Source organism: Equus caballus, chromosome 7 (genome assembly GCF_041296265.1).
Source record: "Equus caballus isolate H_3958 breed thoroughbred chromosome 7, TB-T2T, whole genome shotgun sequence".
NCBI classification, from domain to species: Eukaryota; Metazoa; Chordata; class Mammalia; order Perissodactyla; family Equidae; genus Equus; species Equus caballus.
The window spans coordinates 51,159,957-51,173,853 of record NC_091690.1 but is presented as its reverse complement, the minus strand read 5'-3'; positions in this window follow the sequence as shown (position 1 = coordinate 51,173,853).

Below are 13,897 nucleotides of genomic sequence, written 5' to 3'. Positions count from 1 at the left end.
TTGGCCCCAGCCCCTTGTGGGTCTGTAGGCTGCCATGCAGCTTTTATGAGCGGGGCTGGCTGCTTTCCTACTCGAGATCTGAGTTAGGCTCAAGAGAGACAGGCAGCTTGCGTCAGCCCTCCGGGTGGCTCCCATGCAGGTTGGAACAGACCCACACGACAACTGGTGAATGGAGTCTGCTCTGCTTCCTGCGGGTCAGGGGCCAGGCTCCTGAAGCTGGAGCATGGGCTGCTGATGCAGCTCAAAGGGAAGAGAGGCACAGGGCAAGATGCAGAGAGGCAGAGGCCACCACAGACAAGGAAGGAGTTTCTGAGAGTCAACACAAGGGATCCAAGACCCCACCAAGGGACTGGCCCCGCAGAGGCAGTGTCTGCCTCTGAGCTCAAACTCCCTCGGCCCCTGGGGCTGGCAAAGAATGTGTAGACTTAAGGAAATCAAAGGATGGTCTTTACATCATGCACCATCCAGTCAGAAGAAAGAAGCCACGTTAGTTACACTAATGAGGAGAATTTAACATAAAACTTATTGGCCAGTTATTGAAGAACGAAAACACAGAAAACTCAAAAGTGTGGAGGAGATGGCAACTACAGGAAGCATTCTCTTCTCTCTAGGACTCGGGGACCACATGGAAGAAGATGAAATATGAAATCTTAGAAACTTGGATGATGGGGAGTATAGAACTCAGAATCTTTTTCTTTTCTTTTCTTTTCTTTTTTTTGAGGAAGATTAGCCCTGAGCTAACATCTGCTGCCAATCCTCCTCTTTTTGCTGAGGAAGACTGGCCCTGAGCTAACATCCATGCCCATCTTCCTCCACTTTATATGTGGGACGCTTGCCACAGCTGTGCGTGCCAAGCAATGCCATGTCTGCACCCGGGATCCAAACCGGCAAACCCCAGGCCACCGAAGCAGAATGTGCACACTTAACTGCTGTGCCACCGGCCGGCCCCTAGAACTCAGAATCCTGAGAAAGGGGTGGAGCCTGACTGGAGCTAATTTCTCCAGAGAGTCTCAGTGGGGCTGGTTTTGTAAGTGATGGGAAAACCACAGACTGGAGTCAGCAGCTGATGCCAGGAGGCACTGCCTCTGCCCGGGTGTGACAAGAAACAGGAAGAAGCAGGTCCCTTCTTCCCCCGCCCGCCTTCCAGTCTCGCTCTGTCGCCTTCTGCAGCTCACAGGGAACCTGCTGAGAAGCAGCAGCGTGGTTTGCCGAGACCCAGTTCCAGCAACACACACAAAAACATTTCGGATGGCAGTGCAACTGAGAGACGGTAGTTTAATAAGTGGTCCATCTCTCATTCTGCTGGAAGGATGCAAACCCATAAGGAGGTGGCAAAGCACAGATGAGATGCTGGTGAAAGATTGTGTTATAGCTGAACCGTTAAATTAAGTAACAACTCACACGTTCACTGTCTTTTCTGCAAAGAGGAGCCATCTGATCTTTCTAGCTCTTTTCCTTTCTCTGGTAAAAGGTCCCTTCTGCTCCACTCTCAGGGCTGTCCCCAAGTTAGACCCAGGGTAACAGGTGATGGACAGGAGAAGGCAGTAGGGGTGCAGGGAAAGGCCCCAGGGATGTTGGTGAGCCATGCACACTGGGGCCAGTTCTGGTCATGCGCGTCCCAGGTGGAGGCTCTGTGAAGACAGGGGACACGGCACACCCACAGACCCAGACAGCCAGACCCAGGGCAGAGTCCTGCTCAAGGAAGGGGAACCAGCTCAGGAAGCGGTGAGCAGTGGCCTGAGAGGGGAAAGGAGGTCCTGGGAATGAGGTTGAAGAGATGGAATGTTGCAGCCGAGAGTGGATTTCCAGAGAGAGGAGGAACGGGCCCCAGAGGAAGGAGCAGCAGAATCCTGTGGCACGAGGAGCAGAAGACCAGGGGGGAGGAGTCACGTAGGATGGAAGGGCAGGATCTCAGCTGGGGAAGAGGAGAGTCACTGGGTTTCAGAGGAGAAGGATGGGGTCGAGAGCAGGAAGAAATTAACTGTAGTGTGTTTCAAAATGTGTTACAAAGCTACAAAAATCAAGACAGTGTGGAACTGGCACAAGGGTAGACACATGGATCAAGGGGATAGAACTGAGAGTCTAGAAATAACCGCCTACGTTTATGGTCCATTGATTTTCAAAAAATGGGCCAAGACAATGCAATGGGGAAAGTCCTTTCAACACGATGCCAGGACAATTGCATATTGACCTGCAGAAAGATGAACTGAGACCCCTACCTCACATCATACATTATGATTAACCCGCACGGAAATGGTGAAGAGCAAAAATATAAAGTTAGCGGCAGATGTAGGAGAGTGTCTCTGTGACTGACGGGAGGGAAAGAGGTGTTTTTTGTTTTTAGGAAGAACAAAAGGAAACATCTTTTTTTTTATAGCTTCTTTTTACTTTTAGGTATGCTTTTTTTTCTCTGTTTTTTGGTGAGGAAGATTGGCCCTGAGATGCCATCTGTTGCCGATCTTCCTCTTTTTTTTTCTCCCCAAAGCCCCAGTACATAGTTCTATATCCTAGTTGTACATCTTTCTAGTTCTTCTTTGTGGGATGTCGCCACAGCACGGCCTGATGAGCGGTGTGTAGGTCCACACCCAGGATACGAACCGGTGAACCCTGGGCTGCCAAAGTGGAGCATGCGAACTTAGTCACTCTCCCACGGGGCCGGCCCCAAACTAATGATTTTTTAATGCATTAGTCTTTTAAATCACATAAAAAACAAAATGTGGAGTTATAAGCCAAAGTTACAATAATACTAGCTTTTAGACTAATAATTTTTTAATGTATTAGTCTCTTTTTAAATTTTGAAAAATACTCTTGCTTCTCTTTAATTATTGTTGTGTGGAAATGTCACTGATTTCAGCTCTCAGCCCTAATGTCCGCTCCTCAGAGGGTGTCCTTCCTCCCATCTCATTACTCCTACTTCTTTCCAGATATGGAGTTTTTTCACTGCCCTTTTCAGAATCAGGAAAATCCAGTCCGAGTTCACAGAATTTACTGCTTTCTTAACAACCTATGGAAAATCAAATCATGTAAATTAAACGAAATTGAATAGTGTTACTTTTACTTCTATCAACTCTATACCCCTGTATAAAAATCCTCCAGAAAACTGCTCCCAAGATTATCCAGAAAAGGAAAGAGTGAAGCTCCCTCTTGTGGCGAGGCCCGAAAGAACATCCACACACCCATTCACAGGAGACAAGCCAGCTTAAAACATTGTGTGTGCCCGCTCAGTGAGCAGATGGTGTCACAGGTTAGGGAGAACAGAGCAAATACAATGGGTGTGGCACTTATCCAAGATATCAAAGTCTATCCTGGAAGACAATTGCAAATTAATAATTTACTGGATTTTTTGTTTGTTTTTTGTTGAGGAAGATTGGCCTTGAGCTAACATCTGCTGCCAATCTTCCTCTGTTTTTTTTTGTACACAAGCCGCTGCCACAGCATGGCCACTGACAGACGAGTGGTGAACCCGGGCTGCTGAAGTGCAGCACGCTGAACTTAACCACTAGGCCACTGGGGCTGGCCCTCAAATTAATAATTTAAATTGAGGGAAATTAGAGAGTCACAAGTGGATTCAACCTGGGTCCATTTACATTGCTTGAAAGAGGGAGTATTTATGCAATGCTTAGGAGTTAGCTACAGAAATGACTGGATGGGTCCAGGGGGATGAGTGTGGGGTTGAGAATTTCAAATGGATGAACCGGACATGGAATCCCCAGGCACAGAGCACCTGGGGATCCTGAAACAGAGGACAAAGGACAGAGTTCACACATGCTTAGTTGTTTTATATAGTAATTTGTTAATGTGAAAACAATAGTTTGCTGGCACCTTTGCTGTCTCAAGGAAATAATTCGTCAATATTTTTATCCACAAACAGTATCTTAGAATTTTCCTTCTCTACCATTTAAAAAACACAGGAGGAAAGCCGTGACTCTGCTGGTTTCTTATTCGAACAATGGAATTGAGGGTCTTGGCCCTATTTATTTATTTATTTTTTGGTGAGGAAGATTGTCACTGAAGTAACATCCATTGCCAATCTTCCTCTTTTTTGTGGTGAGGAAGATTGGCCCTGAGCGAACATCCACGCCGATCCTCCCCATTTTGTATGTGGGATGCCTCCACAGCATGGCTGATGAATGGAGCAAGTCTGCACCCAGGATCTGAACGCATGGACCTGGGCTGCTGAAACAGAGTATGTGGAACTGTAACCACTCAGCCACAGGGCCGGCACATCTTTGTCCCATTTGAGGAAGGTGAGTAACCTTGACTGGGAGGCAGAGGCCTGAGGCCAGCGATTCCAAGCTGAGGTTAATTTTGAGTCTGTAAATGAAGCTCCCTGGGTTCTTCCTGGGCAGCCTGCCCCCCTGCAGGTGGACTCCGGCTGCTCAGAACAGCTACAGAAGGAGCGCTGAGATGGAGAAAGCTGCAGAGCACTGGAACCAGGAGATCCACATGCAGAGGCAGGCGGGGTTTCGGCCCTTCTGAGGTGGTAACTGTGGTTGCCGTGGGGCTGTTTCTGGCTGTGTTTTGCTTTGGTATGCGTGGAGTTGCTGGAGTCAGACTGTAATTTGTATTTGTCAAGAAATTCTGAGCCAGCCATGATGGCCTAGCAGTTAAAGTTCGGTGTGCTCTGCTTCTGGGGCCCGGGTTTGGTTCCTGGTCGTGGAACCATACCACTCGTCCATCAGTAGCCATGCTGTGGCCAAGACACACATAGAAAAACTAGAAGGACTTACAACTAGAATATACAACTATGTACTGGGGCTTTGGGGAGGAAAAAAAGGGAAGATTGGCAACAGATGGTAGCTCAGGGCCAATCTTCCCCAGCAAAAAAAAAAAAAAAAAGAATAAAAAGCATTAAAGAAGAAAAAGAAATTCTGTGAAGGTTAGGCTACGAGAAAGACTCGTTTGGTCAGAACCTTAAAACGACTCTGGGTGTGAGTTCCTGCTCTGGTGGAGATGAAGGTTTTGAAGAGAGTGTTTCCACACAGTGAGGAGGATGGGAGGGCACCTGGAGCTCCCAGAGTCAAATCCTTAGGTTTCTCTGCCTCATCACCAAGGAGGGATTGTAATGTGAGTGCCTGAGATGAAGCGTGTGATTGCCGAGGCATCCATTTCAAAGACACGCATCTCGAATGAACATATCACCAGTCGTGAGAAGGCAGCTTCTAGCAAAACAACTAGACAAGAAACCCGGTCGCCCCTCTGACAAAGTTCCTCTTTTAGAAAGTGCTGGTGACCCAGATAAATGACTGCTTGTGTGACCCTCTTCTTCCCTTCCCAGACCTGCTCTTATGTTTTAAATTCATCAATAAAGAGTGAACATAATTTTAGGATGAGTAAAGAACTTAGTCAACTAATGCTCATAAAATTACTATAGCTTTTAAGGAAAAACTCAAGAAAGTCATTTTACTAATGCTAATTTTCTAATCATAGGTGAATTAAATTCTTCGTATGAAAACAATATGCTAAATTATAATATAAATATTTGGGAATTTTATTGGGTCCTTTTTTTGTCACATGAGTTATCATGTACCGTATCTTTGTAACTAGTAAAGTTATTGTTTATGATATTGAATGATATAACTGAAATGTTTGTATCATTATAGTTAATTTTTAATTATAGCGAAGGGGAAAAGCGACACCCATAAATCAAAGATGAAGTTAGTCCAATGAAACTTGTATAATTGTCCATGTCATCTGCTACTATTCTGACTCTAAATGGTGCACCAAAAGATACTGTAGTAATTTTTTTTTTTGCCCTTCTTAGTTTCTCGCTTTTTTTTTGAGGAAGATTTGCCCTGAGCTAACATCCATGCCCATCTTCCTCTACTTTATACGTGGGACGCCTACCACAGCATGGCTTGCCAAGCGGTGCTATGTCCGCACCCGGGATCCCAGGCCAACCCCGGGCCACCGAAGTGGAATGTGCATACTTAACCGCTGCGCCACTGGGCCGGCCCTCAACCAATTCTTGAGGGTTACATCTTTTTTAAGCTCGCTGTCACTGGATAGTATCTTACGAATTTTATTTAAGAACTAAAGCTTTAACATTTCAAGGAGTAGCTCTTCTTTTTTTTTTTTTTTTTTTTTTTTAAGATTTTACTTTTCCTTTTTCTCCCCAAAGCACCCCCCGGTACATAGTTATATATTTTCAGTTGTGGGTCCTTCTAGTTGTGGCATGTGGGACGCTGCCTCAGCATGGCCTGATGAGCAGTGCCATGTCCGCGCCCAGGATCTGAATCTGCGAAATCCTACGCCACCCACGTGGAGTGCGAGAACTTAACCGCTCAGCCACGGGGTGGACCCCTCAAGGACCAGCTCTTAATTCTATGTATTGGCGAGTGAAATGATAATCAGTTTATTTATATGCTTTTTTTTTTTTTTTTTAAAGATTTTAAATTTTTTTCCTTTTTCTCCCCAAAGCCCCCTGGTACATAGTTGTATATTCTTCGTTGTGGGTCCTTCTAGTTGTGGCATGTGGGACGCTGCCTCAGCATGGTTTGATGAGCAGTGCCATGTCCACGCCCAGGATTCGAACTAAGGAAACACTGGGCCGCCTGCAGCAGGGCGCGCGAACTTAACCACTTGGCCACGGGGCCAGCCCCTATTTATATGCTTTTTATTCAATAAAGATTGATCATGCAATATCAAAAAAAAAAAAAAAAAAAAAAAGAGTGAACGGAAGAGCGCAGATCCGGCTGGTCTCCGTTGGAGGAAGCTGTGCCCATTGCGCGGCCTTTTCACCGGCCGGTGGAGGGATGCGGGGCCGTAGAAGCTCCTGAGACACGGACATCGGAGGGTGGGAATCCGCCTGGACCAAGCAGACTACTTGCAAACGGGTGAAAAGCCTCGTCTCTCCAGGCTGGGCCCCGCTGTGCTTGGCAAGATCCGTGGTGACCAGAAATCCACCGAGAGGCTGGGGAGGGAGACGGCCCAGGACCCCCAAACCGACTTAGGAGTTCAGAGGGCCGCCACTGGTGCGCTGCAGGAGGCTGGGGAAGGTACCTGGTGGGTTATTGGAAGATACCAATCTGTGTGCCATCCTCTCTGAGAGTCACCATGGTGCCCTAAGACATCCAGGTGGCTCACTGGATGTGGGGGGAGAGAGAGTAAGGGAAAGCAGTTTGTATGGTGTTTTGTAGAAAATTCTGTAAAATACTTTGGTTTAGTTTGTGACTTTTCAGGTAAGGAATTGTTTCTAAGATGTTGCATTTGTACTTAAGTCCTTCCATCTTTCGCTCAGGGTGAATGTGAAAAGTGTTCCCAGACCTCAGTGACGCGAGCCCTGTTGCGCAGGAGGGACAAGCTGCTAATATGCTGAAGGGCTGGGTGACATTTCTTGCTTCTTGGGATGCGTGTTTCTGTGTGTTAATGACTTGCTGGGTAGCGAGTAAGGTGCTAGAATCGCTAAATGTGTACAGGGTCCTTTTGCAATAAAACTGGTTATGACTTGATCCGAGTGTTTCACAGTTGGGGCTAAGCCTGACCCCACATCACTGCGATAGAATGCAGGCTTTTTCAAGGGTGAAGACTCGAGTCTCAACCACAGTGGAACTTACACTCCCTGCCCCCCCAAAAAAACCCCCAAAGTAAACCTGGCAGCTACAGAATACACTATGTGCATTTATGACAGCTGTTTTATATATTGTAGTGTCAACATTTTTAAACTAAATATTTTTTTGCATTCACATGTGGTGGGGAGCCTTGTCATTAAGCTGTGTGTAACTTAGGGTCCAGTTGGTTTTCTCCTGAAGAGACTGCCCTTGTTTTTGTGGTCAAATGCTTTGTGCGTTGTCCCTTGCGTCAGTCCTCATTCTACCGCGTTAGCTGACCCTCTGGCTAAGAATGCAAACACCAATGTGGGGATTTTATTCATAGGGGCTCTAGGATATAAGACAAGTTATTTACCCCAGCATTGTCTGTTACTAATATTCTGAACTGGTTTGTACAGCTTTTCTTTTCTTTTTTTTTTTTTTAAAGATTTTTTTTTTCCTTTTTCTCCCCAAAGCCCCCTGGTACATAGCTGTATATTCTTAGTTGTGGGTCCTTCCAGTTGTGGCATGTGGGACGCCGCCTCAGCGTGACTCGATGAGTGGTGCCATGTCTGTGCCCAGGATTCGAACCAACGAAACACTGGGCCGCCTGCAGCGGAGCGCGCGAACTTAACCACTCGGCCACGGGGCCTGCCCCTGTACAGCTTTTCTTTGTATTGTGGTTGGTCTCAACTAGGTTGAGTTTTTCTCTACCGAGAGGAAACAATATTCACCAAAGTTCTTTTCTTTGTGGAGTTTGCGTTATGGTAACCCTTAGAGTGAACTTGCTGTGGGAAGGGGCAGACAGAGTTACTGAAACTCTGAGGGTCAAGATGGTGTTGGGGTAGGTTCCATCTCCTACACGGTGCTGGGAAAATCACTTTATAGAGATGGCCTTCTAAGTGGTTTTAGAATTTATCCTTCTATTGAAGTTTTTGGGTCATTTATGTATGTTGACTAAATTTACAAATAAACTTGTTTATCCAAGAAAAAAAAGAGTGAATACAAGAAACCCTAGGCACCCTGTTACCGAACCAGGTTCGTTTTGCCCACCACGTGATTTTGCCAATCACTGAGGAGACGAGTTTGCAAAAAGAAAAGATTACATGAAAAGACAGCCAAGCAAGGAGGCAAGAGAACCAGACTCAAATCTGCCTCCCCTAAAATGGGGATTAGGGGTATTTATGGGATGAAGGGGCAGGGTGGTCTGAACTGTGGGGTAGGTGGTTGGAGGTGAGGAGACGTGAGGTGATTGATGATCTGCGCACACGTGGTCCAGCTTCCTGGCTCTTCATAGGACACGTGTTCACAAGATGGCGGCATGACCACAATCCCAGGTGGGGTTTTCAGCCCCTTGACATCAAAAGGTCATTTATCAGTCATCCACGCAGCCCCAGTTGATGAGTTGGTGGTCTCAACAGGCCTGAACTGGACAAGGAGTCCACTCTCAGTTCCCTGAACAACTTAAGCTCCGCACCCGTTACCATGGTGACCCAAGCATCAAAGATGCTATCTATAGGCTGGGTTTTATCAGGCATCATCTAGCTACTTTTGCAAATAGACAACTAACTGAGTATAGTTAAAGCAAGTTGGCCCCCATTTTCAACCCCATCCTTGACCCCAGTAAAAGCAGAACCCCAGGCGTGTGCTCTCTCTCCCCCTGCTATCTTGCTGTGTGGCCCTCGGCATGCTGGGTACCCTCCAGGACCTGTGAGTAATAAACCCTGTTTTCCAAAGTTCCCTGATGGCTGCATCTTGCAGTCAGGAGAACCACAGGGGCAGGTCCAGCCAGAACATTGGCCCCAGTCTGGGAAATGTCCATCAGGGCTCGCCACAAGTTGTGCGGGTCCAGGTGAGCGCCTCAGGTGTTCCTAGCCGTTGCATTGCTATCGATGGGCTGAGCCACTCTAACTACATTTCAGCGTCAGCACTGGCGAGCTTGGGAACACATTTAACCTTCTTTTTTTTCTTTATAGTTCTTATTTCACATCTAGATCTTTTTTTCCTTTTTGTGAAGAAGATTGGCCCTGAGCTAACATCTGTGCCAGGCTTCCTCTATTTTATGTGGGACACCGCCACAGCATGGCTTGATGAGTGGTGTGAGGTCTGCGCCCAGGATCCGGACCCCTGAACCCTGGGCAGCTGAAGTGGAGCGTGTGAACTAAACTGCTCCACCACCAAGCCGGCCCCATGTTTAACTCTCTGAATGTGGGTTTTCCTTGAGCACTGTGGGTGATGCAGCGTGCTCATCTGAGCTAGTTCAAATGTTTGCTTCTCTCCCCTTTTGATTCCTTTATAGAATATTGCCACTGACAAAGACTCTTTCCCCCCCCAGCTTTATGGAGGTATAATTGACAAATAAAATTGTATATGTTTAAGGTATACAACACGATGTTTTGATATATGTGTACATTGTGAAATGATTACCAAAATCAAACTAATTGGCACACCCATCGCTTCACATAGTTACCTTTTTTTTTGGTGGTGAGAACCCTTAAGATCTAATCTCACCATATTCCAAGTGTACAGTTCTATATTATTAACTAGTCACAAGGCTGTACATTATGTCTCCAGAATTTATTCATTCTGTATAGGTGAAACTTGTTACGCCCTTGGACCAACATCTCCCCATTTTCCCATCCCTCGACCCCTGGCAACCACCCCTCTACTCTCTGCTCCTATGAGTTTGACATTTTTAGATTCCACATATAAGTGAGATCATACAATATTTGTCTTTCTATGTCTGGCTTATTTCACTTAGCTTATGTTCTCTGGGCTCATCCACATTATCACAAATGGCAGCATTTCCTTCCTTTTTTAAAAAAAATTTATTATTTTTTTGAAGAAGAAGATTAGCCCTGAGCTAACATCTGTTGCCGATCCTCCTCTTTTTGCTGAGGAAGACTGGCCCTGAGCTAACATCCGTGCCCATCTTCCTCCACTTTATATGTGGGACGCCTGCCACAGCATGGCTTGACAAGTGGTGCCATGTCCGCACCCGGGAACTGAACCAGCAAACCCTGGGCCACTGAAGCGGAACGTGCGCACTTAACCGCTGCGCCCCGAGGCGTGCCCCCATTTCCTTCTTTTTAAAGGCTGAATTATATTCCATTGTATGTGTATCTATATCTATTTCTATATCTGTATATAATACCTTCTTTATCCATTCATCTGTCCACAGACACTTGGATTGTTTCCATATCTTGGCTATTGTGAATAATTGTGCAATGAACATGGGAGTGCAGATATCTCTTCAAAATACTGATTTTATTTCCTTTGAATATATACCCAGAAATGGGATTGCTGGATCATATGGTAATTTTATTTTTAATTTTTTGAGGAATCTCCATACTGTTTTCTATTACAGCTCTACCAATTTACATTCCCAACAAAACCCAGTATACAAATGTTCTCTTTTCTTCAAATCCTTACCAAGACTTGTTATCGTTTGTCTTTTTTTTTTTTTTTTGGTGAGGAAGATTTGCACTGAGCTAACATCTGCGCCAATCTTCCTCTTTTTTTGCATGAGGAAGATTAGGCCTCAGCTAACATCTGTGCCATTCTTCCTCTGTTTTGTATGTGGGTTGCTGCCACAACATGGCTTGATGAGCAGTGTAGGTCTGCACCTGGGATCCGAACCCATGAACCCTGGGCCACCCAAGTGGAGCACTCGAGCTTAACCACTATGCTATGGGGCCAGCCCCTCTTTTGTCTTCTTGAGAATAGTCATTCTAGCAGATGTGAGGTGATGTCTCATTGTGGTTTTGATTTGCATTTCTCTGATAACTAGTGATGTTGAACATCTTTTCATATACCTGTTGGCCATTTGTATGACTTTTTTTGAGAAATGTCTATTTAGATTCTTTTGGCTTTTTTTTTAAAGATTTAATTTTTTTCCTTTTTCTCCCCAAAGCCCCCTGGTACATAGTTGTATATTCTTCGTTGTGGGTTGTGGGATGTGGGACGCTGCCTCAGCATGGTTTGATGAGCAGTGCCATGTCCGTGCCCAGGATTCGAACCAACGAAACACTGGGCTGCCTGCAGCGGAGCGCGTGAACTTAACCACTCGGCCATGGGGCCGGCCCCTCTTTGGCTTTTTTGCTGTGGAGTTCTTTGACTTCCTTATGTATTTTGGATATTAGCTCTTTATTAGATGTATGGTTTGCAAACATTTTCTCCCATTCTTTAGATTGTCTCTTCACTCTCTTGATTGTTTTATTTGTTTTGCATAAGATTTTTAACTTGATGCCATCCCACTTGTCTATTTTTGCCTTTGTTGCCTGTGTTTTGGGGGTCATATTCAAAAACATAATTTCCCAGATGAATGTCAAGAAGATTTTCCTGGGGCTGGCCCCATGGCCGAGTGGTTAAGTTCTCGAGCTCTGCTTCAGCAGCCCAGGGTTTTGCCGGTTCAGATCCTAGGCATGGACATGGCACTGCTCATCAGGCCATGCTGAGGTGGCGTCCCACATAGCACAACCAGAGGCACTCACAACTAGAATATACAGCTATGTACTGGGGGACCTTGGGGAGAAGAATAAAGAAAAAAAAGATTTTCCGCTATGTTTTCTTCTAGTAGTTTTACAGTTTCAGGTATTATAAGTCTTTAACCTGTTTTGAGTTTATTTTTGTATACGATGTGAGATAAAGGTCCAATTTCATTCTTCTGCATGTGGACATCCAGTTTTCCCAATACCATCTGTTGAAGAGACTATGTGTGTTCTTGGTATAGTTGTAGAAGATTAGTTGGCCATAAATGTGTAGATTTATTTCTGGGCTCTCTCTTCTGTTCCATTGGTCTATATGGCTGTTTTTATGCCAGTACCATGCTGTTTTGACACTATAGCTTTGTAGTTTTGAAATTAAGCAGTGTGATTCCCCCAGCTTTGTTTTCCTTTTTCAAGATCACTGTGGCTCTTCTGGGTCTTTTGCATTTCCATATGAATTTTAGGATTGTTTTTTCAATTTCTGCAAAGAATGACGTTGGGGTTTTGACGGGGACTGCATTGAATCTGTAGATTTCTTTGGGTATTATGGACATTTTAACAAGGTTAATTCGTCCAATCCATTAACACTGGATGTCTTTCCATTTACCTATGTCATCTTTAATTTCTTTCAACACTGCATTACAATTTTCTTGTCTAATTGCTCTGGCCAGGACTTCCAGTATTATGTTGAGGAGAAGTGGCCAGAGTGGGCATCCTTGCCTTGTACTGGAGCTTAAAGAAAAAGTTTTCAGGTTTTCCCCATTGATTATGATGTTAGCTGTGAGTTTTTCATATATGGTCTTTATTGTGTTGAGCTAAGTTCCTTCTACACCTATTTTGTTGAGAGTTTTTAAAATCACGGATGTTGAACTTTGTCAAGTGCTTTTTCTGTATCTATTGGGACGATCGTCCATTCATGTGGTGTATCTACGTGGATTGGTTTGTGTATGTTGAATTAACCTTGCAGCTCAGGTAGACAACCCACTTGGTCATCGTGTATAATCCTTTTGGTGTGCTGTTGAATTTGATTTGCTACTATTTTATTGAGGACTTTTGCATCTGTGTTCACCAGGAATATTGATCTGAAGTTTTGTTTACTTGTAGTGTCTTTGTCTGGCTTTGGTATCGAGGTGATGCTGACCTCATAAAATGAGTTTGGAAGTGTTTCGTCTTCTACTTTTTGGAAGAGTTTAAGAAGGATTGGTGTTAATTCTTCTTTGAATGTTTGGTAGAATTCACCTGCGAAGCTGTCTGGTCCTGGGCTTTTCTTTGCTGGAAGGTTTTTGATTACTACTTCAATCATCTTATTTGTTATTGGTCCGGCCCTGAGCTAACACCCATGCCCATCTTCCTCTACTTTATATGTGGGATGCCTACCACAGCATGGCTTGCCAAGTGCTGCATAGGTCCATGCTGGGATCTGAACTGGCAATCTCCGGGCCCTGAAGTGGAGCATGTGAACTTAACCACCACACACTGGCCCAGCCCCTGTTTGAGTCTGCTTTTTTCCCTAGTTAGTCTAGCTAAGGGTTTGTCAATTTTGAATATATTTAAAGAAATCCAACTCTTGGATTTGTTGATTTTTTTCCTATGATTTCTTTATTTCATTTATTTCTGTTCTAATCTTTTTTATTTCCTTCCTTTGGCTAACTTTGGGCTTAGTTTGTTCTTTTTCTAGTTCTTTGAGGTGTAAATTTAGGTTGTTTGAGATCTTTCTTCTTTTTCAACGTCGGTGTTTATTGCTATAAACGTCTCTCTCAGTACTGCCTCTGCTGCATCCCATAAGTTTCGTTATGTTGTGTTTTCATTTTCACTTGTGTTGACATATTTCTTAAATTCCCTTTTGATTTCTTCTTTGACTCAAGGGTTGTTCAAGAGTGT